Source organism: Schistocerca piceifrons, unplaced genomic scaffold (assembly GCF_021461385.2).
Source record: "Schistocerca piceifrons isolate TAMUIC-IGC-003096 unplaced genomic scaffold, iqSchPice1.1 HiC_scaffold_1771, whole genome shotgun sequence".
Taxonomy (NCBI): Eukaryota; Metazoa; Arthropoda; class Insecta; order Orthoptera; family Acrididae; genus Schistocerca; species Schistocerca piceifrons.
In genome coordinates, this window is record NW_025727647.1 from 1 (window position 1) to 26,961 (window position 26,961).

Sequence of the window (26,961 nt, forward strand, 5' to 3'; positions counted from 1 at the left end):
GCACCATTATTCAACACACATGCTCGACTGTGCGCAGACGCCTGTGGCGCAGCTCTTGGGTCCTGAGTCAGACGCAGTAAGTTCCAAAAATCTCTCCTGATCGGCACTGTGCCGAAAATTTCGCTACACAACCCCTTTGTCTTGCTTGAGGCTTCAGGTAGACGGCGGTTTGCAGCAGGAAGCGGACAGCAGCAACTTTCAACTAGATTTGTAGTACTCAAACAACTCAGTAAAACAGCATGCATCTTTTGCAGAACTGGAAAAACTCGACCGTGACAGGATTCGAACCTGCAATCTTCGGATCCGAAGTCCGACGCCTTATCCATTAGGCCACACGGTCACTGGCGCAATATGCTTCCCACACACACCTCATTGTCGCCATTTGTACGCTTGCCGGAATGAATTTCCCATCTTTGACGCAATTCTCCATCTCCAATTTCAGTACTAAAAAGGCGACGCTACTTTCTTGCTGTGTCCCATCGCAAGTTACATTCAAGCCCTTGTGACGCTGATCAAACAAGAGGTTGCAAATCAGCTTCAATTGCTTACTGCCATCTCAGTCGCTTGCAGAAGGTGCCTCACCCTATTGTCATACAATGGCGAGTTGCCTCTATTACCAAAGCGGCGGCGGCGCCGACGACGACGACAACCGCGAGGGGTCTCTACCAGGGGTAGAAAATACATCACAAGAACTAAGTATTCCACGTCGGCATTCTCCGGAGACTGCCAAAAGCAGCAGTTTCTGGTGCCTACTTTAATAGCACCATTCGCACTATTCATTTGCGAGAGCATTTCTTAAATACCGAACCCATTCATAATTTTTTATATCCTTGACCGCTTTTTTCGAAAGATCTACGTTAGAAGGGGCTGTTACAAAATTCTTTTGCCTCCTGTGAGGATCGAACTCACGACCTCTGGTTTACTAGACCAGCGCTCTGCCACTGAGCTAAGGAGGGCGCCGCCTAGTGCACATTTCGGGTACTTCAATCTTATGGACCAGTCAATCGGAGCCCTTCAGCTGGAAACGCACCGCATTAGCGACCATTATTTGTATTTAGTTAGCACAGCTGCTGCTTTCCTACACATCTCACACGATATCGATGTACGCCTAAAATTCCAAATCAACACTTTTATTTCATTTCAGAGCTACTTTCAGCTTCAAAAACCATTCCTCTGATATTCATACGAAGCTAGGCATCGTCGTAACCCGTTACGTTCATTACGCAAGGCTCACGAGAGGGGCGCAGGTTGCATCCGCGTAGACACAAAATTTTGCGCCGCCCAGCGTGGGGCTCGAACCCACGACCCTGAGATTAAGAGTCTCATGCTCTACCGACTGAGCTAGCCGGGCTCCACACAACGCGTCACGAGCCATACAGTATTTATGCGACCTGCGACCATCTATGGAAGATCCTTTTGACTACAGCTTATTTCCTGCTGCCACAAATGAGCTACAATTCCTATTCAATGAAATAAATTTTCCGAAAGGCATCAAATCTACTTGAAATGATACGTGGCTATCAGCACCATTATTCAACACACATGCTCGACTGTGCGCAGACGCCTGTGGCGCAGCTCTTGGGTCCTGAGTCAGACGCAGTAGTTCCAAAAATCTCTCCTGATCGGCACTGTGCCGAAAATTTCGCTACACAACCCCTTTGTCTTGCTTGAGCTTCAGGTAGACGGCGGTTTGCAGCCAGGAAGCGGACAGCAGCAACTTTCAACTAGATTTGTAGTACTCAAACAACTCAGTAAAACAGCATGCATCTTTTGCAGAACTGGAAAAACTCGACCGTGACAGGATTCGAACCTGCAATCTTCGGATCCGAAGTCCGACGCCTTATCCATTAGGCCACACGGTCACTGGCGCAATATGCTTCCCCACACACACCTCATTGTCGCCATTTGTACGCTTGCCGGAATGAATTTCCCATCTTTGACGCAATTCTCCATCTCCAATTTCAGTACTAAAAAGGCGACGCTACTTCTTGCTGTGTCCCATCGCAAGTTACATTCAAGCCCTTGTGACGCTGATCAAACAAGAGGTTGCAAATCAGCTTCAATTGCTTACTGCCATCTCAGTCGCTTGCAGAAGGTGCCTCACCCTATGTCATACAATGGCGAGTTGCCTCTATTACCAAAGCGGCGGCGGCGTCGACGACGACGACAACCGCGAGGGTCTCTACCAGGGGTAGAAAATACATCACAAGAACTAAGTATTCCACGTCGGCATTCTCCGGAGACTGCCAAAAGCAGCAGTTTCTGGTGCCTACTTTAATAGCACCATTCGCACTATTCATTTGCGAGAGCATTTCTTAAATACCGAACCCATTCATAATTTTTTATATCCTTGACCGCTTTTTTCGAAAGATCTACGTTAGAAGGGGCTGTTACAAAATTCTTTTGCCTCCTGTGAGGATCGAACTCACGACCTCTGGTTTACTAGACCAGCGCTCTGCCACTGAGCTAAGGAGGCGCCGCCTAGTGCACATTTCGGGTACTTCAATCTTATGGACCAGTCAATCGGAGCCCTTCAGCTGGAAACGCACCGCATTAGCGACCATTATTTGTATTTAGTTAGCACAGCTGCTGCTTTCCTACACATCTCACACGATATCGATGTACGCCTAAAATTCCAAAACAACACTTTTATTTCATTTCAGAGCTACTTTCAGCTTCAAAAACCATTCCTCTGATATTCATACGAAGCTAGGCATCGTCGTAACCCGTTACGTTCATTACGCAAGGCTCACGAGAGGGGCGCAGGTTGCATCCGCGTAGACACAAAATTTTGCGCCGCCCAGCGTGGGGCTCGAACCCACGACCCTGAGATTAAGAGTCTCATGCTCTACCGACTGAGCTAGCCGGGCTCCACACAACGCGTCACGAGCCATACAGTATTTATGCGACCTGCGACCATCTATGGAAGATCCTTTTGACTACAGCTTATTTCCTGCTGCCACAAATGAGCTACAATTCCTATTCAATGAAATAAATTTTCCGAAAGGCATCAAATCTACTTGAAATGATACGTGGCTATCAGCACCATTATTCAACACACATGCTCGACTGTGCGCAGACGCCTGTGGCGCAGCTCTTGGGTCCTGAGTCAGACGCAGTAGTTCCAAAAATCTCTCCTGATCGGCACTGTGCCGAAAATTTCGCTACACAACCCCTTTGTCTTGCTTGAGCTTCAGGTAGACGGCGGTTTGCAGCCAGGAAGCGGACAGCAGCAACTTTCAACTAGATTTGTAGTACTCAAACAACTCAGTAAAACAGCATGCATCTTTTGCAGAACTGGAAAAACTCGACCGTGACAGGATTCGAACCTGCAATCTTCGGATCCGAAGTCCGACGCCTTATCCATTAGGCCACACGGTCACTGGCGCAATATGCTTCCCCACACACACCTCATTGTCGCCATTTGTACGCTTGCCGGAATGAATTTCCCATCTTTGACGCAATTCTCCATCTCCAATTTCAGTACTAAAAAGGCGACGCTACTTCTTGCTGTGTCCCATCGCAAGTTACATTCAAGCCCTTGTGACGCTGATCAAACAAGAGGTTGCAAATCAGCTTCAATTGCTTACTGCCATCTCAGTCGCTTGCAGAAGGTGCCTCACCCTATGTCATACAATGGCGAGTTGCCTCTATTACCAAAGCGGCGGCGGCGCCGACGACGACGACAACCGCGAGGGTCTCTACCAGGGGTAGAAAATACATCACAAGAACTAAGTATTCCACGTCGGCATTCTCCGGAGACTGCCAAAAGCAGCAGTTTCTGGTGCCTACTTTAATAGCACCATTCGCACTATTCATTTGCGAGAGCATTTCTTAAATACCGAACCCATTCATAATTTTTTATATCCTTGACCGCTTTTTTCGAAAGATCTACGTTAGAAGGGGCTGTTACAAAATTCTTTTGCCTCCTGTGAGGATCGAACTCACGACCTCTGGTTTACTAGACCAGCGCTCTGCCACTGAGCTAAGGAGGCGCCGCCTAGTGCACATTTCGGGTACTTCAATCTTATGGACCAGTCAATCGGAGCCCTTCAGCTGGAAACGCACCGCATTAGCGACCATTATTTGTATTTAGTTAGCACAGCTGCTGCTTTCCTACACATCTCACACGATATCGATGTACGCCTAAAATTCCAAAACAACACTTTTATTTCATTTCAGAGCTACTTTCAGCTTCAAAAACCATTCCTCTGATATTCATACGAAGCTAGGCATCGTCGTAACCCGTTACGTTCATTACGCAAGGCTCACGAGAGGGGCGCAGGTTGCATCCGCGTAGACACAAAATTTTGCGCCGCCCAGCGTGGGGCTCGAACCCACGACCCTGAGATTAAGAGTCTCATGCTCTACCGACTGAGCTAGCCGGGCTCCACACAACGCGTCACGAGCCATACAGTATTTATGCGACCTGCGACCATCTATGGAAGATCCTTTTGACTACAGCTTATTTCCTGCTGCCACAAATGAGCTACAATTCCTATTCAATGAAATAAATTTTCCGAAAGGCATCAAATCTACTTGAAATGATACGTGGCTATCAGCACCATTATTCAACACACATGCTCGACTGTGCGCAGACGCCTGTGGCGCAGCTCTTGGGTCCTGAGTCAGACGCAGTAGTTCCAAAAATCTCTCCTGATCGGCACTGTGCCGAAAATTTCGCTACACAACCCCTTTGTCTTGCTTGAGCTTCAGGTAGACGGCGGTTTGCAGCCAGGAAGCGGACAGCAGCAACTTTCAACTAGATTTGTAGTACTCAAACAACTCAGTAAAACAGCATGCATCTTTTGCAGAACTGGAAAAACTCGACCGTGACAGGATTCGAACCTGCAATCTTCGGATCCGAAGTCCGACGCCTTATCCATTAGGCCACACGGTCACTGGCGCAATATGCTTCCCCACACACACCTCATTGTCGCCATTTGTACGCTTGCCGGAATGAATTTCCCATCTTTGACGCAATTCTCCATCTCCAATTTCAGTACTAAAAAGGCGACGCTACTTCTTGCTGTGTCCCATCGCAAGTTACATTCAAGCCCTTGTGACGCTGATCAAACAAGAGGTTGCAAATCAGCTTCAATTGCTTACTGCCATCTCAGTCGCTTGCAGAAGGTGCCTCACCCTATGTCATACAATGGCGAGTTGCCTCTATTACCAAAGCGGCGGCGGCGCCGACGACGACGACAACCGCGAGGGTCTCTACCAGGGGTAGAAAATACATCACAAGAACTAAGTATTCCACGTCGGCATTCTCCGGAGACTGCCAAAAGCAGCAGTTTCTGGTGCCTACTTTAATAGCACCATTCGCACTATTCATTTGCGAGAGCATTTCTTAAATACCGAACCCATTCATAATTTTTTATATCCTTGACCGCTTTTTTCGAAAGATCTACGTTAGAAGGGGCTGTTACAAAATTCTTTTGCCTCCTGTGAGGATCGAACTCACGACCTCTGGTTTACTAGACCAGCGCTCTGCCACTGAGCTAAGGAGGCGCCGCCTAGTGCACATTTCGGGTACTTCAATCTTATGGACCAGTCAATCGGAGCCCTTCAGCTGGAAACGCACCGCATTAGCGACCATTATTTGTATTTAGTTAGCACAGCTGCTGCTTTCCTACACATCTCACACGATATCGATGTACGCCTAAAATTCCAAAACAACACTTTTATTTCATTTCAGAGCTACTTTCAGCTTCAAAAACCATTCCTCTGATATTCATACGAAGCTAGGCATCGTCGTAACCCGTTACGTTCATTACGCAAGGCTCACGAGAGGGGCGCAGGTTGCATCCGCGTAGACACAAAATTTTGCGCCGCCCAGCGTGGGGCTCGAACCCACGACCCTGAGATTAAGAGTCTCATGCTCTACCGACTGAGCTAGCCGGGCTCCACACAACGCGTCACGAGCCATACAGTATTTATGCGACCTGCGACCATCTATGGAAGATCCTTTTGACTACAGCTTATTTCCTGCTGCCACAAATGAGCTACAATTCCTATTCAATGAAATAAATTTTCCGAAAGGCATCAAATCTACTTGAAATGATACGTGGCTATCAGCACCATTATTCAACACACATGCTCGACTGTGCGCAGACGCCTGTGGCGCAGCTCTTGGGTCCTGAGTCAGACGCAGTAGTTCCAAAAATCTCTCCTGATCGGCACTGTGCCGAAAATTTCGCTACACAACCCCTTTGTCTTGCTTGAGCTTCAGGTAGACGCCGGTTTGCAGCCAGGAAGCGGACAGCAGCAACTTTCAACTAGATTTGTAGTACTCAAACAACTCAGTAAAACAGCATGCATCTTTTGCAGAACTGGAAAAACTCGACCGTGACAGGATTCGAACCTGCAATCTTCGGATCCGAAGTCCGACGCCTTATCCATTAGGCCACACGGTCACTGGCGCAATATGCTTCCCCACACACACCTCATTGTCGCCATTTGTACGCTTGCCGGAATGAATTTCCCATCTTTGACGCAATTCTCCATCTCCAATTTCAGTACTAAAAAGGCGACGCTACTTCTTGCTGTGTCCCATCGCAAGTTACATTCAAGCCCTTGTGACGCTGATCAAACAAGAGGTTGCAAATCAGCTTCAATTGCTTACTGCCATCTCAGTCGCTTGCAGAAGGTGCCTCACCCTATGTCATACAATGGCGAGTTGCCTCTATTACCAAAGCGGCGGCGGCGCCGACGACGACGACAACCGCGAGGGTCTCTACCAGGGGTAGAAAATACATCACAAGAACTAAGTATTCCACGTCGGCATTCTCCGGAGACTGCCAAAAGCAGCAGTTTCTGGTGCCTACTTTAATAGCACCATTCGCACTATTCATTTGCGAGAGCATTTCTTAAATACCGAACCCATTCATAATTTTTTATATCCTTGACCGCTTTTTTCGAAAGATCTACGTTAGAAGGGGCTGTTACAAAATTCTTTTGCCTCCTGTGAGGATCGAACTCACGACCTCTGGTTTACTAGACCAGCGCTCTGCCACTGAGCTAAGGAGGCGCCGCCTAGTGCACATTTCGGGTACTTCAATCTTATGGACCAGTCAATCGGAGCCCTTCAGCTGGAAACGCACCGCATTAGCGACCATTATTTGTATTTAGTTAGCACAGCTGCTGCTTTCCTACACATCTCACACGATATCGATGTACGCCTAAAATTCCAAAACAACACTTTTATTTCATTTCAGAGCTACTTTCAGCTTCAAAAACCATTCCTCTGATATTCATACGAAGCTAGGCATCGTCGTAACCCGTTACGTTCATTACGCAAGGCTCACGAGAGGGGCGCAGGTTGCATCCGCGTAGACACAAAATTTTGCGCCGCCCAGCGTGGGGCTCGAACCCACGACCCTGAGATTAAGAGTCTCATGCTCTACCGACTGAGCTAGCCGGGCTCCACACAACGCGTCACGAGCCATACAGTATTTATGCGACCTGCGACCATCTATGGAAGATCCTTTTGACTACAGCTTATTTCCTGCTGCCACAAATGAGCTACAATTCCTATTCAATGAAATAAATTTTCCGAAAGGCATCAAATCTACTTGAAATGATACGTGGCTATCAGCACCATTATTCAACACACATGCTCGACTGTGCGCAGACGCCTGTGGCGCAGCTCTTGGGTCCTGAGTCAGACGCAGTAGTTCCAAAAATCTCTCCTGATCGGCACTGTGCCGAAAATTTCGCTACACAACCCCTTTGTCTTGCTTGAGCTTCAGGTAGACGCCGGTTTGCAGCCAGGAAGCGGACAGCAGCAACTTTCAACTAGATTTGTAGTACTCAAACAACTCAGTAAAACAGCATGCATCTTTTGCAGAACTGGAAAAACTCGACCGTGACAGGATTCGAACCTGCAATCTTCGGATCCGAAGTCCGACGCCTTATTCATTAGGCCACACGGTCACTGGCGCAATATGCTTCCCCACACACACCTCATTGTCGCCATTTGTACGCTTGCCGGAATGAATTTCCCATCTTTGACGCAATTCTCCATCTCCAATTTCAGTACTAAAAAGGCGACGCTACTTCTTGCTGTGTCCCATCGCAAGTTACATTCAAGCCCTTGTGACGCTGATCAAACAAGAGGTTGCAAATCAGCTTCAATTGCTTACTGCCATCTCAGTCGCTTGCAGAAGGTGCCTCACCCTATGTCATACAATGGCGAGTTGCCTCTATTACCAAAGCGGCGGCGGCGCCGACGACGACGACAACCGCGAGGGTCTCTACCAGGGGTAGAAAATACATCACAAGAACTAAGTATTCCACGTCGGCATTCTCCGGAGACTGCCAAAAGCAGCAGTTTCTGGTGCCTACTTTAATAGCACCATTCGCACTATTCATTTGCGAGAGCATTTCTTAAATACCGAACCCATTCATAATTTTTTATATACTTGACCGCTTTTTTCGAAAGATCTACGTTAGAAGGGGCTGTTACAAAATTCTTTCGCCTCCTGTGACGATCGAACTCACGACCTCTGGTTTACTAGACCAGCGCTCTGCCACTGAGCTAAGGAGGCGCCGCCTAGTGCACATTTCGGGTACTTCAATCTTATGGACCAGTCAATCGGAGCCCTTCAGCTGGAAACGCACCGCATTAGCGACCATTATTTGTATTTAGTTAGCACAGCTGCTGCTTTCCTACACATCTCACACGATATCGATGTACGCCTAAAATTCCAAAACAACACTTTTATTTCATTTCAGAGCTACTTTCAGCTTCAAAAACCATTCCTCTGATATTCATACGAAGCTAGGCATCGTCGTAACCCGTTACGTTCATTACGCAAGGCTCACGAGAGGGGCGCAGGTTGCATCCGCGTAGACACAAAATTTTGCGCCGCCCAGCGTGGGGCTCGAACCCACGACCCTGAGATTAAGAGTCTCATGCTCTACCGACTGAGCTAGCCGGGCTCCACACAACGCGTCACGAGCCATACAGTATTTATGCGACCTGCGACCATCTATGGAAGATCCTTTTGACTACAGCTTATTTCCTGCTGCCACAAATGAGCTACAATTCCTATTCAATGAAATAAATTTTCCGAAAGGCATCAAATCTACTTGAAATGATACGTGGCTATCAGCACCATTATTCAACACACATGCTCGACTGTGCGCAGACGCCTGTGGCGCAGCTCTTGGGTCCTGAGTCAGACGCAGTAGTTCCAAAAATCTCTCCTGATCGGCACTGTGCCGAAAATTTCGCTACACAACCCCTTTGTCTTGCTTGAGCTTCAGGTAGACGGCGGTTTGCAGCCAGGAAGCGGACAGCAGCAACTTTCAACTAGATTTGTAGTACTCAAACAACTCAGTAAAACAGCATGCATCTTTTGCAGAACTGGAAAAACTCGACCGTGACAGGATTCGAACCTGCAATCTTCGGATCCGAAGTCCGACGCCTTATCCATTAGGCCACACGGTCACTGGCGCAATATGCTTCCCCACACACACCTCATTGTCGCCATTTGTACGCTTGCCGGAATGAATTTCCCATCTTTGACGCAATTCTCCATCTCCAATTTCAGTACTAAAAAGGCGACGCTACTTCTTGCTGTGTCCCATCGCAAGTTACATTCAAGCCCTTGTGACGCTGATCAAACAAGAGGTTGCAAATCAGCTTCAATTGCTTACTGCCATCTCAGTCGCTTGCAGAAGGTGCCTCACCCTATGTCATACAATGGCGAGTTGCCTCTATTACCAAAGCGGCGGCGGCGCCGACGACGACGACAACCGCGAGGGTCTCTACCAGGGGTAGAAAATACATCACAAGAACTAAGTATTCCACGTCGGCATTCTCCGGAGACTGCCAAAAGCAGCAGTTTCTGGTGCCTACTTTAATAGCACCATTCGCACTATTCATTTGCGAGAGCATTTCTTAAATACCGAACCCATTCATAATTTTTTATATCCTTGACCGCTTTTTTCGAAAGATCTACGTTAGAAGGGGCTGTTACAAAATTCTTTTGCCTCCTGTGAGGATCGAACTCACGACCTCTGGTTTACTAGACCAGCGCTCTGCCACTGAGCTAAGGAGGCGCCGCCTAGTGCACATTTCGGGTACTTCAATCTTATGGACCAGTCAATCGGAGCCCTTCAGCTGGAAACGCACCGCATTAGCGACCATTATTTGTATTTAGTTAGCACAGCTGCTGCTTTCCTACACATCTCACACGATATCGATGTACGCCTAAAATTCCAAAACAACACTTTTATTTCATTTCAGAGCTACTTTCAGCTTCAAAAACCATTCCTCTGATATTCATACGAAGCTAGGCATCGTCGTAACCCGTTACGTTCATTACGCAAGGCTCACGAGAGGGGCGCAGGTTGCATCCGCGTAGACACAAAATTTTGCGCCGCCCAGCGTGGGGCTCGAACCCACGACCCTGAGATTAAGAGTCTCATGCTCTACCGACTGAGCTAGCCGGGCTCCACACAACGCGTCACGAGCCATACAGTATTTATGCGACCTGCGACCATCTATGGAAGATCCTTTTGACTACAGCTTATTTCCTGCTGCCACAAATGAGCTACAATTCCTATTCAATGAAATAAATTTTCCGAAAGGCATCAAATCTACTTGAAATGATACGTGGCTATCAGCACCATTATTCAACACACATGCTCGACTGTGCGCAGACGCCTGTGGCGCAGCTCTTGGGTCCTGAGTCAGACGCAGTAGTTCCAAAAATCTCTCCTGATCGGCACTGTGCCGAAAATTTCGCTACACAACCCCTTTGTCTTGCTTGAGCTTCAGGTAGACGCCGGTTTGCAGCCAGGAAGCGGACAGCAGCAACTTTCAACTAGATTTGTAGTACTCAAACAACTCAGTAAAACAGCATGCATCTTTTGCAGAACTGGAAAAACTCGACCGTGACAGGATTCGAACCTGCAATCTTCGGATCCGAAGTCCGACGCCTTATCCATTAGGCCACACGGTCACTGGCGCAATATGCTTCCCCACACACACCTCATTGTCGCCATTTGTACGCTTGCCGGAATGAATTTCCCATCTTTGACGCAATTCTCCATCTCCAATTTCAGTACTAAAAAGGCGACGCTACTTCTTGCTGTGTCCCATCGCAAGTTACATTCAAGCCCTTGTGACGCTGATCAAACAAGAGGTTGCAAATCAGCTTCAATTGCTTACTGCCATCTCAGTCGCTTGCAGAAGGTGCCTCACCCTATGTCATACAATGGCGAGTTGCCTCTATTACCAAAGCGGCGGCGGCGCCGACGACGACGACAACCGCGAGGGTCTCTACCAGGGGTAGAAAATACATCACAAGAACTAAGTATTCCACGTCGGCATTCTCCGGAGACTGCCAAAAGCAGCAGTTTCTGGTGCCTACTTTAATAGCACCATTCGCACTATTCATTTGCGAGAGCATTTCTTAAATACCGAACCCATTCATAATTTTTTATATCCTTGACCGCTTTTTTCGAAAGATCTACGTTAGAAGGGGCTGTTACAAAATTCTTTTGCCTCCTGTGAGGATCGAACTCACGACCTCTGGTTTACTAGACCAGCGCTCTGCCACTGAGCTAAGGAGGCGCCGCCTAGTGCACATTTCGGGTACTTCAATCTTATGGACCAGTCAATCGGAGCCCTTCAGCTGGAAACGCACCGCATTAGCGACCATTATTTGTATTTAGTTAGCACAGCTGCTGCTTTCCTACACATCTCACACGATATCGATGTACGCCTAAAATTCCAAAACAACACTTTTATTTCATTTCAGAGCTACTTTCAGCTTCAAAAACCATTCCTCTGATATTCATACGAAGCTAGGCATCGTCGTAACCCGTTACGTTCATTACGCAAGGCTCACGAGAGGGGCGCAGGTTGCATCCGCGTAGACACAAAATTTTGCGCCGCCCAGCGTGGGGCTCGAACCCACGACCCTGAGATTAAGAGTCTCATGCTCTACCGACTGAGCTAGCCGGGCTCCACACAACGCGTCACGAGCCATACAGTATTTATGCGACCTGCGACCATCTATGGAAGATCCTTTTGACTACAGCTTATTTCCTGCTGCCACAAATGAGCTACAATTCCTATTCAATGAAATAAATTTTCCGAAAGGCATCAAATCTACTTGAAATGATACGTGGCTATCAGCACCATTATTCAACACACATGCTCGACTGTGCGCAGACGCCTGTGGCGCAGCTCTTGGGTCCTGAGTCAGACGCAGTAGTTCCAAAAATCTCTCCTGATCGGCACTGTGCCGAAAATTTCGCTACACAACCCCTTTGTCTTGCTTGAGCTTCAGGTAGACGGCGGTTTGCAGCCAGGAAGCGGACAGCAGCAACTTTCAACTAGATTTGTAGTACTCAAACAACTCAGTAAAACAGCATGCATCTTTTGCAGAACTGGAAAAACTCGACCGTGACAGGATTCGAACCTGCAATCTTCGGATCCGAAGTCCGACGCCTTATCCATTAGGCCACACGGTCACTGGCGCAATATGCTTCCCCACACACACCTCATTGTCGCCATTTGTACGCTTGCCGGAATGAATTTCCCATCTTTGACGCAATTCTCCATCTCCAATTTCAGTACTAAAAAGGCGACGCTACTTCTTGCTGTGTCCCATCGCAAGTTACATTCAAGCCCTTGTGACGCTGATCAAACAAGAGGTTGCAAATCAGCTTCAATTGCTTACTGCCATCTCAGTCGCTTGCAGAAGGTGCCTCACCCTATGTCATACAATGGCGAGTTGCCTCTATTACCAAAGCGGCGGCGGCGCCGACGACGACGACAACCGCGAGGGTCTCTACCAGGGGTAGAAAATACATCACAAGAACTAAGTATTCCACGTCGGCATTCTCCGGAGACTGCCAAAAGCAGCAGTTTCTGGTGCCTACTTTAATAGCACCATTCGCACTATTCATTTGCGAGAGCATTTCTTAAATACCGAACCCATTCATAATTTTTTATATCCTTGACCGCTTTTTTCGAAAGATCTACGTTAGAAGGGGCTGTTACAAAATTCTTTTGCCTCCTGTGAGGATCGAACTCACGACCTCTGGTTTACTAGACCAGCGCTCTGCCACTGAGCTAAGGAGGCGCCGCCTAGTGCACATTTCGGGTACTTCAATCTTATGGACCAGTCAATCGGAGCCCTTCAGCTGGAAACGCACCGCATTAGCGACCATTATTTGTATTTAGTTAGCACAGCTGCTGCTTTCCTACACATCTCACACGATATCGATGTACGCCTAAAATTCCAAAACAACACTTTTATTTCATTTCAGAGCTACTTTCAGCTTCAAAAACCATTCCTCTGATATTCATACGAAGCTAGGCATCGTCGTAACCCGTTACGTTCATTACGCAAGGCTCACGAGAGGGGCGCAGGTTGCATCCGCGTAGACACAAAATTTTGCGCCGCCCAGCGTGGGGCTCGAACCCACGACCCTGAGATTAAGAGTCTCATGCTCTACCGACTGAGCTAGCCGGGCTCCACACAACGCGTCACGAGCCATACAGTATTTATGCGACCTGCGACCATCTATGGAAGATCCTTTTGACTACAGCTTATTTCCTGCTGCCACAAATGAGCTACAATTCCTATTCAATGAAATAAATTTTCCGAAAGGCATCAAATCTACTTGAAATGATACGTGGCTATCAGCACCATTATTCAACACACATGCTCGACTGTGCGCAGACGCCTGTGGCGCAGCTCTTGGGTCCTGAGTCAGACGCAGTAGTTCCAAAAATCTCTCCTGATCGGCACTGTGCCGAAAATTTCGCTACACAACCCCTTTGTCTTGCTTGAGCTTCAGGTAGACGGCGGTTTGCAGCCAGGAAGCGGACAGCAGCAACTTTCAACTAGATTTGTAGTACTCAAACAACTCAGTAAAACAGCATGCATCTTTTGCAGAACTGGAAAAACTCGACCGTGACAGGATTCGAACCTGCAATCTTCGGATCCGAAGTCCGACGCCTTATCCATTAGGCCACACGGTCACTGGCGCAATATGCTTCCCCACACACACCTCATTGTCGCCATTTGTACGCTTGCCGGAATGAATTTCCCATCTTTGACGCAATTCTCCATCTCCAATTTCAGTACTAAAAAGGCGACGCTACTTCTTGCTGTGTCCCATCGCAAGTTACATTCAAGCCCTTGTGACGCTGATCAAACAAGAGGTTGCAAATCAGCTTCAATTGCTTACTGCCATCTCAGTCGCTTGCAGAAGGTGCCTCACCCTATGTCATACAATGGCGAGTTGCCTCTATTACCAAAGCGGCGGCGGCGCCGACGACGACGACGACAACCGCGAGGGTCTCTACCAGGGGTAGAAAATACATCACAAGAACTAAGTATTCCACGTCGGCATTCTCCGGAGACTGCCAAAAGCAGCAGTTTCTGGTGCCTACTTTAATAGCACCATTCGCACTATTCATTTGCGAGAGCATTTCTTAAATACCGAACCCATTCATAATTTTTTATATCCTTGACCGCTTTTTTCGAAAGATCTACGTTAGAAGGGGCTGTTACAAAATTCTTTTGCCTCCTGTGAGGATCGAACTCACGACCTCTGGTTTACTAGACCAGCGCTCTGCCACTGAGCTAAGGAGGCGCCGCCTAGTGCACATTTCGGGTACTTCAATCTTATGGACCAGTCAATCGGAGCCCTTCAGCTGGAAACGCACCGCATTAGCGACCATTATTTGTATTTAGTTAGCACAGCTGCTGCTTTCCTACACATCTCACACGATATCGATGTACGCCTAAAATTCCAAAACAACACTTTTATTTCATTTCAGAGCTACTTTCAGCTTCAAAAACCATTCCTCTGATATTCATACGAAGCTAGGCATCGTCGTAACCCGTTACGTTCATTACGCAAGGCTCACGAGAGGGGCGCAGGTTGCATCCGCGTAGACACAAAATTTTGCGCCGCCCAGCGTGGGGCTCGAACCCACGACCCTGAGATTAAGAGTCTCATGCTCTACCGACTTAGCTAGCCGGGCTCCACACAACGCGTCACGAGCCATACAGTATTTATGCGACCTGCGACCATCTATGGAAGATCCTTTTGACTACAGCTTATTTCCTGCTGCCACAAATGAGCTACAATTCCTATTCAATGAAATAAATTTTCCGAAAGGCATCAAATCTACTTGAAATGATACGTGGCTATCAGCACCATTATTCAACACACATGCTCGACTGTGCGCAGACGCCTGTGGCGCAGCTCTTGGGTCCTGAGTCAGACGCAGTAGTTCCAAAAATCTCTCCTGATCGGCACTGTGCCGAAAATTTCGCTACACAACCCCTTTGTCTTGCTTGAGCTTCAGGTAGACGGCGGTTTGCAGCCAGGAAGCGGACAGCAGCAACTTTCAACTAGATTTGTAGTACTCAAACAACTCAGTAAAACAGCATGCATCTTTTGCAGAACTGGAAAAACTCGACCGTGACAGGATTCGAACCTGCAATCTTCGGATCCGAAGTCCGACGCCTTATCCATTAGGCCACACGGTCACTGGCGCAATATGCTTCCCCACACACACCTCATTGTCGCCATTTGTACGCTTGCCGGAATGAATTTCCCATCTTTGACGCAATTCTCCATCTCCAATTTCAGTACTAAAAAGGCGACGCTACTTCTTGCTGTGTCCCATCGCAAGTTACATTCAAGCCCTTGTGACGCTGATCAAACAAGAGGTTGCAAATCAGCTTCAATTGCTTACTGCCATCTCAGTCGCTTGCAGAAGGTGCCTCACCCTATGTCATACAATGGCGAGTTGCCTCTATTACCAAAGCGGCGGCGGCGCCGACGACGACGACGACAACCGCGAGGGTCTCTACCAGGGGTAGAAAATACATCACAAGAACTAAGTATTCCACGTCGGCATTCTCCGGAGACTGCCAAAAGCAGCAGTTTCTGGTGCCTACTTTAATAGCACCATTCGCACTATTCATTTGCGAGAGCATTTCTTAAATACCGAACCCATTCATAATTTTTTATATCCTTGACCGCTTTTTTCGAAAGATCTACGTTAGAAGGGGCTGTTACAAAATTCTTTTGCCTCCTGTGAGGATCGAACTCACGACCTCTGGTTTACTAGACCAGCGCTCTGCCACTGAGCTAAGGAGGCGCCGCCTAGTGCACATTTCGGGTACTTCAATCTTATGGACCAGTCAATCGGAGCCCTTCAGCTGGAAACGCACCGCATTAGCGACCATTATTTGTATTTAGTTAGCACAGCTGCTGCTTTCCTACACATCTCACACGATATCGATGTACGCCTAAAATTCCAAAACAACACTTTTATTTCATTTCAGAGCTACTTTCAGCTTCAAAAACCATTCCTCTGATATTCATACGAAGCTAGGCATCGTCGTAACCCGTTACGTTCATTACGCAAGGCTCACGAGAGGGGCGCAGGTTGCATCCGCGTAGACACAAAATTTTGCGCCGCCCAGCGTGGGGCTCGAACCCACGACCCTGAGATTAAGAGTCTCATGCTCTACCGACTGAGCTAGCCGGGCTCCACACAACGCGTCACGAGCCATACAGTATTTATGCGACCTGCGACCATCTATGGAAGATCCTTTTGACTACAGCTTATTTCCTGCTGCCACAAATGAGCTACAATTCCTATTCAATGAAATAAATTTTCCGAAAGGCATCAAATCTACTTGAAATGATACGTGGCTATCAGCACCATTATTCAACACACATGCTCGACTGTGCGCAGACGCCTGTGGCGCAGCTCTTGGGTCCTGAGTCAGACGCAGTAGTTCCAAAAATCTCTCCTGATCGGCACTGTGCCGAAAATTTCGCTACACAACCCCTTTGTCTTGCTTGAGCTTCAGGTAGACGGCGGTTTGCAGCCAGGAAGCGGACAGCAGCAACTTTCAACTAGATTTGTAGTACTCAAACAACTCAGTAAAACAGCATGCATCTTTTGCAGAACTGGAAAAACTCGACCGTGACAGGATTCGAACCTGCAATCTTCGGATCCGAAGTCCGACGCCTTATCCATTAGGCCACACGGTCACTGGCGCAATATGCTTCCCCACACACACCTCATTGTCGCCATTTGTACGCTTGCCGGAATGAATTTCCCATCTTTGACGCAATTCTCCATCTCCAATTTCAGTACTAAAAAGGCGACGCTACTTCTTGCTGTGTCCCATCGCAAGTTACATTCAAGCCCTTGTGACGCTGATCAAACAAGAGGTTGCAAATCAGCTTCAATTGCTTACTGCCATCTCAGTCGCTTGCAGAAGGTGCCTCACCCTATGTCATACAATGGCGAGTTGCCTCTATTACCAAAGCGGCGGCGGCGCCGACGACGACGACAACCGCGAGGGTCTCTACCAGGGGTAGAAAATACATCACAAGAACTAAGTATTCCACGTCGGCATTCTCCGGAGACTGCCAAAAGCAGCAGTTTCTGGTGCCTACTTTAATAGCACCATTCGCACTATTCATTTGCGAGAGCATTTCTTAAATACCGAACCCATTCATAATTTTTTATATCCTTGACCGCTTTTTTCGAAAGATCTACGTTAGAAGGGGCTGTTACAAAATTCTTTTGCCTCCTGTGAGGATCGAACTCACGACCTCTGGTTTACTAGACCAGCGCTCTGCCACTGAGCTAAGGAGGCGCCGCCTAGTGCACATTTCGGGTACTTCAATCTTATGGACCAGTCAATCGGAGCCCTTCAGCTGGAAACGCACCGCATTAGCGACCATTATTTGTATTTAGTTAGCACAGCTGCTGCTTTCCTACACATCTCACACGATATCGATGTACGCCTAAAATTCCAAAACAACACTTTTATTTCATTTCAGAGCTACTTTCAGCTTCAAAAACCATTCCTCTGATATTCATACGAAGCTAGGCATCGTCGTAACCCGTTACGTTCATTACGCAAGGCTCACGAGAGGGGCGCAGGTTGCATCCGCGTAGACACAAAATTTTGCGCCGCCCAGCGTGGGGCTCGAACCCACGACCCTGAGATTAAGAGTCTCATGCTCTACCGACTGAGCTAGCCGGGCTCCACACAACGCGTCACGAGCCATACAGTATTTATGCGACCTGCGACCATCTATGGAAGATCCTTTTGACTACAGCTTATTTCCTGCTGCCACAAATGAGCTACAATTCCTATTCAATGAAATAAATTTTCCGAAAGGCATCAAATCTACTTGAAATGATACGTGGCTATCAGCACCATTATTCAACACACATGCTCGACTGTGCGCAGACGCCTGTGGCGCAGCTCTTGGGTCCTGAGTCAGACGCAGTAGTTCCAAAAATCTCTCCTGATCGGCACTGTGCCGAAAATTTCGCTACACAACCCCTTTGTCTTGCTTGAGCTTCAGGTAGACGGCGGTTTGCAGCCAGGAAGCGGACAGCAGCAACTTTCAACTAGATTTGTAGTACTCAAACAACTCAGTAAAACAGCATGCATCTTTTGCAGAACTGGAAAAACTCGACCGTGACAGGATTCGAACCTGCAATCTTCGGATCCGAAGTCCGACGCCTTATCCATTAGGCCACACGGTCACTGGCGCAATATGCTTCCCCACACACACCTCATTGTCGCCATTTGTACGCTTGCCGGAATGAATTTCCCATCTTTGACGCAATTCTCCATCTCCAATTTCAGTACTAAAAAGGCGACGCTACTTCTTGCTGTGTCCCATCGCAAGTTACATTCAAGCCCTTGTGACGCTGATCAAACAAGAGGTTGCAAATCAGCTTCAATTGCTTACTGCCATCTCAGTCGCTTGCAGAAGGTGCCTCACCCTATGTCATACAATGGCGAGTTGCCTCTATTACCAAAGCGGCGGCGGCGCCGACGACGACGACGACAACCGCGAGGGTCTCTACCAGGGGTAGAAAATACATCACAAGAACTAAGTATTCCACGTCGGCATTCTCCGGAGACTGCCAAAAGCAGCAGTTTCTGGTGCCTACTTTAATAGCACCATTCGCACTATTCATTTGCGAGAGCATTTCTTAAATACCGAACCCATTCATAATTTTTTATATCCTTGACCGCTTTTTTCGAAAGATCTACGTTAGAAGGGGCTGTTACAAAATTCTTTTGCCTCCTGTGAGGATCGAACTCACGACCTCTGGTTTACTAGACCAGCGCTCTGCCACTGAGCTAAGGAGGCGCCGCCTAGTGCACATTTCGGGTACTTCAATCTTATGGACCAGTCAATCGGAGCCCTTCAGCTGGAAACGCACCGCATTAGCGACCATTATTTGTATTTAGTTAGCACAGCTGCTGCTTTCCTACACATCTCACACGATATCGATGTACGCCTAAAATTCCAAAACAACACTTTTATTTCATTTCAGAGCTACTTTCAGCTTCAAAAACCATTCCTCTGATATTCATACGAAGCTAGGCATCGTCGTAACCCGTTACGTTCATTACGCAAGGCTCACGAGAGGGGCGCAGGTTGCATCCGCGTAGACACAAAATTTTGCGCCGCCCAGCGTGGGGCTCGAACCCACGACCCTGAGATTAAGAGTCTCATGCTCTACCGACTTAGCTAGCCGGGCTCCACACAACGCGTCACGAGCCATACAGTATTTATGCGACCTGCGACCATCTATGGAAGATCCTTTTGACTACAGCTTATTTCCTGCTGCCACAAATGAGCTACAATTCCTATTCAATGAAATAAATTTTCCGAAAGGCATCAAATCTACTTGAAATGATACGTGGCTATCAGCACCATTATTCAACACACATGCTCGACTGTGCGCAGACGCCTGTGGCGCAGCTCTTGGGTCCTGAGTCAGACGCAGTAGTTCCAAAAATCTCTCCTGATCGGCACTGTGCCGAAAATTTCGCTACACAACCCCTTTGTCTTGCTTGAGCTTCAGGTAGACGGCGGTTTGCAGCCAGGAAGCGGACAGCAGCAACTTTCAACTAGATTTGTAGTACTCAAACAACTCAGTAAAACAGCATGCATCTTTTGCAGAACTGGAAAAACTCGACCGTGACAGGATTCGAACCTGCAATCTTCGGATCCGAAGTCCGACGCCTTATCCATTAGGCCACACGGTCACTGGCGCAATATGCTTCCCCACACACACCTCATTGTCGCCATTTGTACGCTTGCCGGAATGAATTTCCCATCTTTGACGCAATTCTCCATCTCCAATTTCAGTACTAAAAAGGCGACGCTACTTCTTGCTGTGTCCCATCGCAAGTTACATTCAAGCCCTTGTGACGCTGATCAAACAAGAGGTTGCAAATCAGCTTCAATTGCTTACTGCCATCTCAGTCGCTTGCAGAAGGTGCCTCACCCTATGTCATACAATGGCGAGTTGCCTCTATTACCAAAGCGGCGGCGGCGCCGACGACGACGACGACAACCGCGAGGGTCTCTACCAGGGGTAGAAAATACATCACAAGAACTAAGTATTCCACGTCGGCATTCTCCGGAGACTGCCAAAAGCAGCAGTTTCTGGTGCCTACTTTAATAGCACCATTCGCACTATTCATTTGCGAGAGCATTTCTTAAATACCGAACCCATTCATAATTTTTTATATCCTTGACCGCTTTTTTCGAAAGATCTACGTTAGAAGGGGCTGTTACAAAATTCTTTTGCCTCCTGTGAGGATCGAACTCACGACCTCTGGTTTACTAGACCAGCGCTCTGCCACTGAGCTAAGGAGGCGCCGCCTAGTGCACATTTCGGGTACTTCAATCTTATGGACCAGTCAATCGGAGCCCTTCAGCTGGAAACGCACCGCATTAGCGACCATTATTTGTATTTAGTTAGCACAGCTGCTGCTTTCCTACACATCTCACACGATATCGATGTACGCCTAAAATTCCAAAACAACACTTTTATTTCATTTCAGAGCTACTTTCAGCTTCAAAAACCATTCCTCTGATATTCATACGAAGCTAGGCATCGTCGTAACCCGTTACGTTCATTACGCAAGGCTCACGAGAGGGGCGCAGGTTGCATCCGCGTAGACACAAAATTTTGCGCCGCCCAGCGTGGGGCTCGAACCCACGACCCTGAGATTAAGAGTCTCATGCTCTACCGACTGAGCTAGCCGGGCTCCACACAACGCGTCACGAGCCATACAGTATTTATGCGACCTGCGACCATCTATGGAAGATCCTTTTGACTACAGCTTATTTCCTGCTGCCACAAATGAGCTACAATTCCTATTCAATGAAATAAATTTTCCGAAAGGCATCAAATCTACTTGAAATGATACGTGGCTATCAGCACCATTATTCAACACACATGCTCGACTGTGCGCAGACGCCTGTGGCGCAGCTCTTGGGTCCTGAGTCAGACGCAGTAGTTCCAAAAATCTCTCCTGATCGGCACTGTGCCGAAAATTTCGCTACACAACCCCTTTGTCTTGCTTGAGCTTCAGGTAGACGGCGGTTTGCAGCCAGGAAGCGGACAGCAGCAACTTTCAACTAGATTTGTAGTACTCAAACAACTCAGTAAAACAGCATGCATCTTTTGCAGAACTGGAAAAACTCGACCGTGACAGGATTCGAACCTGCAATCTTCGGATCCGAAGTCCGACGCCTTATCCATTAGGCCACACGGTCACTGGCGCAATATGCTTCCCCACACACACCTCATTGTCGCCATTTGTACGCTTGCCGGAATGAATTTCCCATCTTTGACGCAATTCTCCATCTCCAATTTCAGTACTAAAAAGGCGACGCTACTTCTTGCTGTGTCCCATCGCAAGTTACATTCAAGCCCTTGTGACGCTGATCAAACAAGAGGTTGCAAATCAGCTTCAATTGCTTACTGCCATCTCAGTCGCTTGCAGAAGGTGCCTCACCCTATGTCATACAATGGCGAGTTGCCTCTATTACCAAAGCGGCGGCGGCGCCGACGACGACGACAACCGCGAGGGTCTCTACCAGGGGTAGAAAATACATCACAAGAACTAAGTATTCCACGTCGGCATTCTCCGGAGACTGCCAAAAGCAGCAGTTTCTGGTGCCTACTTTAATAGCACCATTCGCACTATTCATTTGCGAGAGCATTTCTTAAATACCGAACCCATTCATAATTTTTTATATCCTTGACCGCTTTTTTCGAAAGATCTACGTTAGAAGGGGCTGTTACAAAATTCTTTTGCCTCCTGTGAGGATCGAACTCACGACCTCTGGTTTACTAGACCAGCGCTCTGCCACTGAGCTAAGGAGGCGCCGCCTAGTGCACATTTCGGGTACTTCAATCTTATGGACCAGTCAATCGGAGCCCTTCAGCTGGAAACGCACCGCATTAGCGACCATTATTTGTATTTAGTTAGCACAGCTGCTGCTTTCCTACACATCTCACACGATATCGATGTACGCCTAAAATTCCAAAACAACACTTTTATTTCATTTCAGAGCTACTTTCAGCTTCAAAAACCATTCCTCTGATATTCATACGAAGCTAGGCATCGTCGTAACCCGTTACGTTCATTACGCAAGGCTCACGAGAGGGGCGCAGGTTGCATCCGCGTAGACACAAAATTTTGCGCCGCCCAGCGTGGGGCTCGAACCCACGACCCTGAGATTAAGAGTCTCATGCTCTACCGACTGAGCTAGCCGGGCTCCACACAACGCGTCACGAGCCATACAGTATTTATGCGACCTGCGACCATCTATGGAAGATCCTTTTGACTACAGCTTATTTCCTGCTGCCACAAATGAGCTACAATTCCTATTCAATGAAATAAATTTTCCGAAAGGCATCAAATCTACTTGAAATGATACGTGGCTATCAGCACCATTATTCAACACACATGCTCGACTGTGCGCAGACGCCTGTGGCGCAGCTCTTGGGTCCTGAGTCAGACGCAGTAGTTCCAAAAATCTCTCCTGATCGGCACTGTGCCGAAAATTTCGCTACACAACCCCTTTGTCTTGCTTGAGCTTCAGGTAGACGCCGGTTTGCAGCCAGGAAGCGGACAGCAGCAACTTTCAACTAGATTTGTAGTACTCAAACAACTCAGTAAAACAGCATGCATCTTTTGCAGAACTGGAAAAACTCGACCGTGACAGGATTCGAACCTGCAATCTTCGGATCCGAAGTCCGACGCCTTATCCATTAGGCCACACGGTCACTGGCGCAATATGCTTCCCCACACACACCTCATTGTCGCCATTTGTACGCTTGCCGGAATGAATTTCCCATCTTTGACGCAATTCTCCATCTCCAATTTCAGTACTAAAAAGGCGACGCTACTTCTTGCTGTGTCCCATCGCAAGTTACATTCAAGCCCTTGTGACGCTGATCAAACAAGAGGTTGCAAATCAGCTTCAATTGCTTACTGCCATCTCAGTCGCTTGCAGAAGGTGCCTCACCCTATGTCATACAATGGCGAGTTGCCTCTATTACCAAAGCGGCGGCGGCGCCGACGACGACGACAACCGCGAGGGTCTCTACCAGGGGTAGAAAATACATCACAAGAACTAAGTATTCCACGTCGGCATTCTCCGGAGACTGCCAAAAGCAGCAGTTTCTGGTGCCTACTTTAATAGCACCATTCGCACTATTCATTTGCGAGAGCATTTCTTAAATACCGAACCCATTCATAATTTTTTATATCCTTGACCGCTTTTTTCGAAAGATCTACGTTAGAAGGGGCTGTTACAAAATTCTTTTGCCTCCTGTGAGGATCGAACTCACGACCTCTGGTTTACTAGACCAGCGCTCTGCCACTGAGCTAAGGAGGCGCCGCCTAGTGCACATTTCGGGTACTTCAATCTTATGGACCAGTCAATCGGAGCCCTTCAGCTGGAAACGCACCGCATTAGCGACCATTATTTGTATTTAGTTAGCACAGCTGCTGCTTTCCTACACATCTCACACGATATCGATGTACGCCTAAAATTCCAAAACAACACTTTTATTTCATTTCAGAGCTACTTTCAGCTTCAAAAACCATTCCTCTGATATTCATACGAAGCTAGGCATCGTCGTAACCCGTTACGTTCATTACGCAAGGCTCACGAGAGGGGCGCAGGTTGCATCCGCGTAGACACAAAATTTTGCGCCGCCCAGCGTGGGGCTCGAACCCACGACCCTGAGATTAAGAGTCTCATGCTCTACCGACTGAGCTAGCCGGGCTCCACACAACGCGTCACGAGCCATACAGTATTTATGCGACCTGCGACCATCTATGGAAGATCCTTTTGACTACAGCTTATTTCCTGCTGCCACAAATGAGCTACAATTCCTATTCAATGAAATAAATTTTCCGAAAGGCATCAAATCTACTTGAAATGATACGTGGCTATCAGCACCATTATTCAACACACATGCTCGACTGTGCGCAGACGCCTGTGGCGCAGCTCTTGGGTCCTGAGTCAGACGCAGTAGTTCCAAAAATCTCTCCTGATCGGCACTGTGCCGAAAATTTCGCTACACAACCCCTTTGTCTTGCTTGAGCTTCAGGTAGACGGCGGTTTGCAGCCAGGAAGCGGACAGCAGCAACTTTCAACTAGATTTGTAGTACTCAAACAACTCAGTAAAACAGCATGCATCTTTTGCAGAACTGGAAAAACTCGACCGTGACAGGATTCGAACCTGCAATCTTCGGATCCGAAGTCCGACGCCTTATCCATTAGGCCACACGGTCACTGGCGCAATATGCTTCCCCACACACACCTCATTGTCGCCATTTGTACGCTTGCCGGAATGAATTTCCCATCTTTGACGCAATTCTCCATCTCCAATTTCAGTACTAAAAAGGCGACGCTACTTCTTGCTGTGTCCCATCGCAAGTTACATTCAAGCCCTTGTGACGCTGATCAAACAAGAGGTTGCAAATCAGCTTCAATTGCTTACTGCCATCTCAGTCGCTTGCAGAAGGTGCCTCACCCTATGTCATACAATGGCGAGTTGCCTCTATTACCAAAGCGGCGGCGGCGCCGACGACGACGACAACCGCGAGGGTCTCTACCAGGGGTAGAAAATACATCACAAGAACTAAGTATTCCACGTCGGCATTCTCCGGAGACTGCCAAAAGCAGCAGTTTCTGGTGCCTACTTTAATAGCACCATTCGCACTATTCATTTGCGAGAGCATTTCTTAAATACCGAACCCATTCATAATTTTTTATATCCTTGACCGCTTTTTTCGAAAGATCTACGTTAGAAGGGGCTGTTACAAAATTCTTTTGCCTCCTGTGAGGATCGAACTCACGACCTCTGGTTTACTAGACCAGCGCTCTGCCACTGAGCTAAGGAGGCGCCGCCTAGTGCACATTTCGGGTACTTCAATCTTATGGACCAGTCAATCGGAGCCCTTCAGCTGGAAACGCACCGCATTAGCGACCATTATTTGTATTTAGTTAGCACAGCTGCTGCTTTCCTACACATCTCACACGATATCGATGTACGCCTAAAATTCCAAAACAACACTTTTATTTCATTTCAGAGCTACTTTCAGCTTCAAAAACCATTCCTCTGATATTCATACGAAGCTAGGCATCGTCGTAACCCGTTACGTTCATTACGCAAGGCTCACGAGAGGGGCGCAGGTTGCATCCGCGTAGACACAAAATTTTGCGCCGCCCAGCGTGGGGCTCGAACCCACGACCCTGAGATTAAGAGTCTCATGCTCTACCGACTGAGCTAGCCGGGCTCCACACAACGCGTCACGAGCCATACAGTATTTATGCGACCTGCGACCATCTATGGAAGATCCTTTTGACTACAGCTTATTTCCTGCTGCCACAAATGAGCTACAATTCCTATTCAATGAAATAAATTTTCCGAAAGGCATCAAATCTACTTGAAATGATACGTGGCTATCAGCACCATTATTCAACACACATGCTCGACTGTGCGCAGACGCCTGTGGCGCAGCTCTTGGGTCCTGAGTCAGACGCAGTAGTTCCAAAAATCTCTCCTGATCGGCACTGTGCCGAAAATTTCGCTACACAACCCCTTTGTCTTGCTTGAGCTTCAGGTAGACGCCGGTTTGCAGCCAGGAAGCGGACAGCAGCAACTTTCAACTAGATTTGTAGTACTCAAACAACTCAGTAAAACAGCATGCATCTTTTGCAGAACTGGAAAAACTCGACCGTGACAGGATTCGAACCTGCAATCTTCGGATCCGAAGTCCGACGCCTTATCCATTAGGCCACACGGTCACTGGCGCAATATGCTTCCCCACACACACCTCATTGTCGCCATTTGTACGCTTGCCGGAATGAATTTCCCATCTTTGACGCAATTCTCCATCTCCAATTTCAGTACTAAAAAGGCGACGCTACTTCTTGCTGTGTCCCATCGCAAGTTACATTCAAGCCCTTGTGACGCTGATCAAACAAGAGGTTGCAAATCAGCTTCAATTGCTTACTGCCATCTCAGTCGCTTGCAGAAGGTGCCTCACCCTATGTCATACAATGGCGAGTTGCCTCTATTACCAAAGCGGCGGCGGCGCCGACGACGACGACAACCGCGAGGGTCTCTACCAGGGGTAGAAAATACATCACAAGAACTAAGTATTCCACGTCGGCATTCTCCGGAGACTGCCAAAAGCAGCAGTTTCTGGTGCCTACTTTAATAGCACCATTCGCACTATTCATTTGCGAGAGCATTTCTTAAATACCGAACCCATTCATAATTTTTTATATACTTGACCGCTTTTTTCGAAAGATCTACGTTAGAAGGGGCTGTTACAAAATTCTTTCGCCTCCTGTGACGATCGAACTCACGACCTCTGGTTTACTAGACCAGCGCTCTGCCACTGAGCTAAGGAGGCGCCGCCTAGTGCACATTTCGGGTACTTCAATCTTATGGACCAGTCAATCGGAGCCCTTCAGCTGGAAACGCACCGCATTAGCGACCATTATTTGTATTTAGTTAGCACAGCTGCTGCTTTCCTACACATCTCACACGATATCGATGTACGCCTAAAATTCCAAAACAAC

The 26,961-nt window shown here is 47.8% G+C and overlaps 53 non-coding genes across 53 annotated transcripts; all 53 read right to left on the reverse strand.

The window, feature by feature from the left end:
* Positions 1–267: 267 nt before the first annotated feature.
* Trnar-ucg lies at positions 268–340 on the reverse strand. Its single transcript has one exon. It is a non-coding gene; the product is annotated as a tRNA-Arg (tRNA).
* A 544-nt stretch (positions 341–884) lies between these two features.
* Trnat-agu lies at positions 885–957 on the reverse strand. Its single transcript has one exon. It is a non-coding gene; the product is annotated as a tRNA-Thr (tRNA).
* Positions 958–1,278: 321 nt separating this feature from the next.
* On the reverse strand, positions 1,279–1,351 carry Trnak-cuu. The gene has a single exon. It is a non-coding gene; the product is annotated as a tRNA-Lys (tRNA).
* Positions 1,352–1,789: 438 nt separating this feature from the next.
* On the reverse strand, positions 1,790–1,862 carry Trnar-ucg. The gene has a single exon. It is a non-coding gene; the product is annotated as a tRNA-Arg (tRNA).
* A 542-nt stretch (positions 1,863–2,404) lies between these two features.
* Trnat-agu lies at positions 2,405–2,476 on the reverse strand. Its single transcript has one exon. It is a non-coding gene; the product is annotated as a tRNA-Thr (tRNA).
* Positions 2,477–2,797: 321 nt separating this feature from the next.
* On the reverse strand, positions 2,798–2,870 carry Trnak-cuu. Its single transcript has one exon. It is a non-coding gene; the product is annotated as a tRNA-Lys (tRNA).
* A 438-nt stretch (positions 2,871–3,308) lies between these two features.
* On the reverse strand, positions 3,309–3,381 carry Trnar-ucg. The gene has a single exon. It is a non-coding gene; the product is annotated as a tRNA-Arg (tRNA).
* A 542-nt stretch (positions 3,382–3,923) lies between these two features.
* Positions 3,924–3,995, reverse strand: Trnat-agu. Its single transcript has one exon. It is a non-coding gene; the product is annotated as a tRNA-Thr (tRNA).
* Positions 3,996–4,316: 321 nt separating this feature from the next.
* Positions 4,317–4,389, reverse strand: Trnak-cuu. Its single transcript has one exon. It is a non-coding gene; the product is annotated as a tRNA-Lys (tRNA).
* Positions 4,390–4,827: 438 nt separating this feature from the next.
* Positions 4,828–4,900, reverse strand: Trnar-ucg. Its single transcript has one exon. It is a non-coding gene; the product is annotated as a tRNA-Arg (tRNA).
* A 542-nt stretch (positions 4,901–5,442) lies between these two features.
* Trnat-agu lies at positions 5,443–5,514 on the reverse strand. Its single transcript has one exon. It is a non-coding gene; the product is annotated as a tRNA-Thr (tRNA).
* A 321-nt stretch (positions 5,515–5,835) lies between these two features.
* Trnak-cuu lies at positions 5,836–5,908 on the reverse strand. The gene has a single exon. It is a non-coding gene; the product is annotated as a tRNA-Lys (tRNA).
* A 438-nt stretch (positions 5,909–6,346) lies between these two features.
* Trnar-ucg lies at positions 6,347–6,419 on the reverse strand. Its single transcript has one exon. It is a non-coding gene; the product is annotated as a tRNA-Arg (tRNA).
* Positions 6,420–6,961: 542 nt separating this feature from the next.
* On the reverse strand, positions 6,962–7,033 carry Trnat-agu. The gene has a single exon. It is a non-coding gene; the product is annotated as a tRNA-Thr (tRNA).
* Positions 7,034–7,354: 321 nt separating this feature from the next.
* Positions 7,355–7,427, reverse strand: Trnak-cuu. Its single transcript has one exon. It is a non-coding gene; the product is annotated as a tRNA-Lys (tRNA).
* Positions 7,428–7,865: 438 nt separating this feature from the next.
* Positions 7,866–7,938, reverse strand: Trnar-ucg. The gene has a single exon. It is a non-coding gene; the product is annotated as a tRNA-Arg (tRNA).
* Positions 7,939–8,480: 542 nt separating this feature from the next.
* On the reverse strand, positions 8,481–8,552 carry Trnat-agu. The gene has a single exon. It is a non-coding gene; the product is annotated as a tRNA-Thr (tRNA).
* Positions 8,553–8,873: 321 nt separating this feature from the next.
* Trnak-cuu lies at positions 8,874–8,946 on the reverse strand. The gene has a single exon. It is a non-coding gene; the product is annotated as a tRNA-Lys (tRNA).
* Positions 8,947–9,384: 438 nt separating this feature from the next.
* On the reverse strand, positions 9,385–9,457 carry Trnar-ucg. The gene has a single exon. It is a non-coding gene; the product is annotated as a tRNA-Arg (tRNA).
* A 542-nt stretch (positions 9,458–9,999) lies between these two features.
* Positions 10,000–10,071, reverse strand: Trnat-agu. The gene has a single exon. It is a non-coding gene; the product is annotated as a tRNA-Thr (tRNA).
* Positions 10,072–10,392: 321 nt separating this feature from the next.
* Positions 10,393–10,465, reverse strand: Trnak-cuu. Its single transcript has one exon. It is a non-coding gene; the product is annotated as a tRNA-Lys (tRNA).
* A 438-nt stretch (positions 10,466–10,903) lies between these two features.
* Trnar-ucg lies at positions 10,904–10,976 on the reverse strand. The gene has a single exon. It is a non-coding gene; the product is annotated as a tRNA-Arg (tRNA).
* Positions 10,977–11,518: 542 nt separating this feature from the next.
* Positions 11,519–11,590, reverse strand: Trnat-agu. The gene has a single exon. It is a non-coding gene; the product is annotated as a tRNA-Thr (tRNA).
* A 321-nt stretch (positions 11,591–11,911) lies between these two features.
* On the reverse strand, positions 11,912–11,984 carry Trnak-cuu. The gene has a single exon. It is a non-coding gene; the product is annotated as a tRNA-Lys (tRNA).
* A 438-nt stretch (positions 11,985–12,422) lies between these two features.
* On the reverse strand, positions 12,423–12,495 carry Trnar-ucg. Its single transcript has one exon. It is a non-coding gene; the product is annotated as a tRNA-Arg (tRNA).
* Positions 12,496–13,037: 542 nt separating this feature from the next.
* Positions 13,038–13,109, reverse strand: Trnat-agu. The gene has a single exon. It is a non-coding gene; the product is annotated as a tRNA-Thr (tRNA).
* A 321-nt stretch (positions 13,110–13,430) lies between these two features.
* On the reverse strand, positions 13,431–13,503 carry Trnak-cuu. The gene has a single exon. It is a non-coding gene; the product is annotated as a tRNA-Lys (tRNA).
* Positions 13,504–13,941: 438 nt separating this feature from the next.
* Trnar-ucg lies at positions 13,942–14,014 on the reverse strand. The gene has a single exon. It is a non-coding gene; the product is annotated as a tRNA-Arg (tRNA).
* Positions 14,015–14,559: 545 nt separating this feature from the next.
* Positions 14,560–14,631, reverse strand: Trnat-agu. Its single transcript has one exon. It is a non-coding gene; the product is annotated as a tRNA-Thr (tRNA).
* Positions 14,632–14,952: 321 nt separating this feature from the next.
* On the reverse strand, positions 14,953–15,025 carry Trnak-cuu. The gene has a single exon. It is a non-coding gene; the product is annotated as a tRNA-Lys (tRNA).
* A 438-nt stretch (positions 15,026–15,463) lies between these two features.
* On the reverse strand, positions 15,464–15,536 carry Trnar-ucg. The gene has a single exon. It is a non-coding gene; the product is annotated as a tRNA-Arg (tRNA).
* A 545-nt stretch (positions 15,537–16,081) lies between these two features.
* Positions 16,082–16,153, reverse strand: Trnat-agu. Its single transcript has one exon. It is a non-coding gene; the product is annotated as a tRNA-Thr (tRNA).
* Positions 16,154–16,474: 321 nt separating this feature from the next.
* On the reverse strand, positions 16,475–16,547 carry Trnak-cuu. Its single transcript has one exon. It is a non-coding gene; the product is annotated as a tRNA-Lys (tRNA).
* Positions 16,548–16,985: 438 nt separating this feature from the next.
* Positions 16,986–17,058, reverse strand: Trnar-ucg. Its single transcript has one exon. It is a non-coding gene; the product is annotated as a tRNA-Arg (tRNA).
* Positions 17,059–17,600: 542 nt separating this feature from the next.
* On the reverse strand, positions 17,601–17,672 carry Trnat-agu. The gene has a single exon. It is a non-coding gene; the product is annotated as a tRNA-Thr (tRNA).
* Positions 17,673–17,993: 321 nt separating this feature from the next.
* On the reverse strand, positions 17,994–18,066 carry Trnak-cuu. The gene has a single exon. It is a non-coding gene; the product is annotated as a tRNA-Lys (tRNA).
* Positions 18,067–18,504: 438 nt separating this feature from the next.
* Positions 18,505–18,577, reverse strand: Trnar-ucg. The gene has a single exon. It is a non-coding gene; the product is annotated as a tRNA-Arg (tRNA).
* Positions 18,578–19,122: 545 nt separating this feature from the next.
* Trnat-agu lies at positions 19,123–19,194 on the reverse strand. The gene has a single exon. It is a non-coding gene; the product is annotated as a tRNA-Thr (tRNA).
* A 321-nt stretch (positions 19,195–19,515) lies between these two features.
* On the reverse strand, positions 19,516–19,588 carry Trnak-cuu. Its single transcript has one exon. It is a non-coding gene; the product is annotated as a tRNA-Lys (tRNA).
* Positions 19,589–20,026: 438 nt separating this feature from the next.
* On the reverse strand, positions 20,027–20,099 carry Trnar-ucg. The gene has a single exon. It is a non-coding gene; the product is annotated as a tRNA-Arg (tRNA).
* A 545-nt stretch (positions 20,100–20,644) lies between these two features.
* Positions 20,645–20,716, reverse strand: Trnat-agu. Its single transcript has one exon. It is a non-coding gene; the product is annotated as a tRNA-Thr (tRNA).
* Positions 20,717–21,037: 321 nt separating this feature from the next.
* Positions 21,038–21,110, reverse strand: Trnak-cuu. Its single transcript has one exon. It is a non-coding gene; the product is annotated as a tRNA-Lys (tRNA).
* Positions 21,111–21,548: 438 nt separating this feature from the next.
* Trnar-ucg lies at positions 21,549–21,621 on the reverse strand. Its single transcript has one exon. It is a non-coding gene; the product is annotated as a tRNA-Arg (tRNA).
* A 542-nt stretch (positions 21,622–22,163) lies between these two features.
* On the reverse strand, positions 22,164–22,235 carry Trnat-agu. Its single transcript has one exon. It is a non-coding gene; the product is annotated as a tRNA-Thr (tRNA).
* Positions 22,236–22,556: 321 nt separating this feature from the next.
* On the reverse strand, positions 22,557–22,629 carry Trnak-cuu. Its single transcript has one exon. It is a non-coding gene; the product is annotated as a tRNA-Lys (tRNA).
* Positions 22,630–23,067: 438 nt separating this feature from the next.
* Positions 23,068–23,140, reverse strand: Trnar-ucg. Its single transcript has one exon. It is a non-coding gene; the product is annotated as a tRNA-Arg (tRNA).
* A 542-nt stretch (positions 23,141–23,682) lies between these two features.
* Trnat-agu lies at positions 23,683–23,754 on the reverse strand. Its single transcript has one exon. It is a non-coding gene; the product is annotated as a tRNA-Thr (tRNA).
* A 321-nt stretch (positions 23,755–24,075) lies between these two features.
* Positions 24,076–24,148, reverse strand: Trnak-cuu. The gene has a single exon. It is a non-coding gene; the product is annotated as a tRNA-Lys (tRNA).
* A 438-nt stretch (positions 24,149–24,586) lies between these two features.
* Trnar-ucg lies at positions 24,587–24,659 on the reverse strand. The gene has a single exon. It is a non-coding gene; the product is annotated as a tRNA-Arg (tRNA).
* Positions 24,660–25,201: 542 nt separating this feature from the next.
* On the reverse strand, positions 25,202–25,273 carry Trnat-agu. The gene has a single exon. It is a non-coding gene; the product is annotated as a tRNA-Thr (tRNA).
* A 321-nt stretch (positions 25,274–25,594) lies between these two features.
* On the reverse strand, positions 25,595–25,667 carry Trnak-cuu. The gene has a single exon. It is a non-coding gene; the product is annotated as a tRNA-Lys (tRNA).
* Positions 25,668–26,105: 438 nt separating this feature from the next.
* On the reverse strand, positions 26,106–26,178 carry Trnar-ucg. The gene has a single exon. It is a non-coding gene; the product is annotated as a tRNA-Arg (tRNA).
* Positions 26,179–26,720: 542 nt separating this feature from the next.
* Positions 26,721–26,792, reverse strand: Trnat-agu. Its single transcript has one exon. It is a non-coding gene; the product is annotated as a tRNA-Thr (tRNA).
* Between the last annotated feature and the right edge of the window lie 169 nt (positions 26,793–26,961).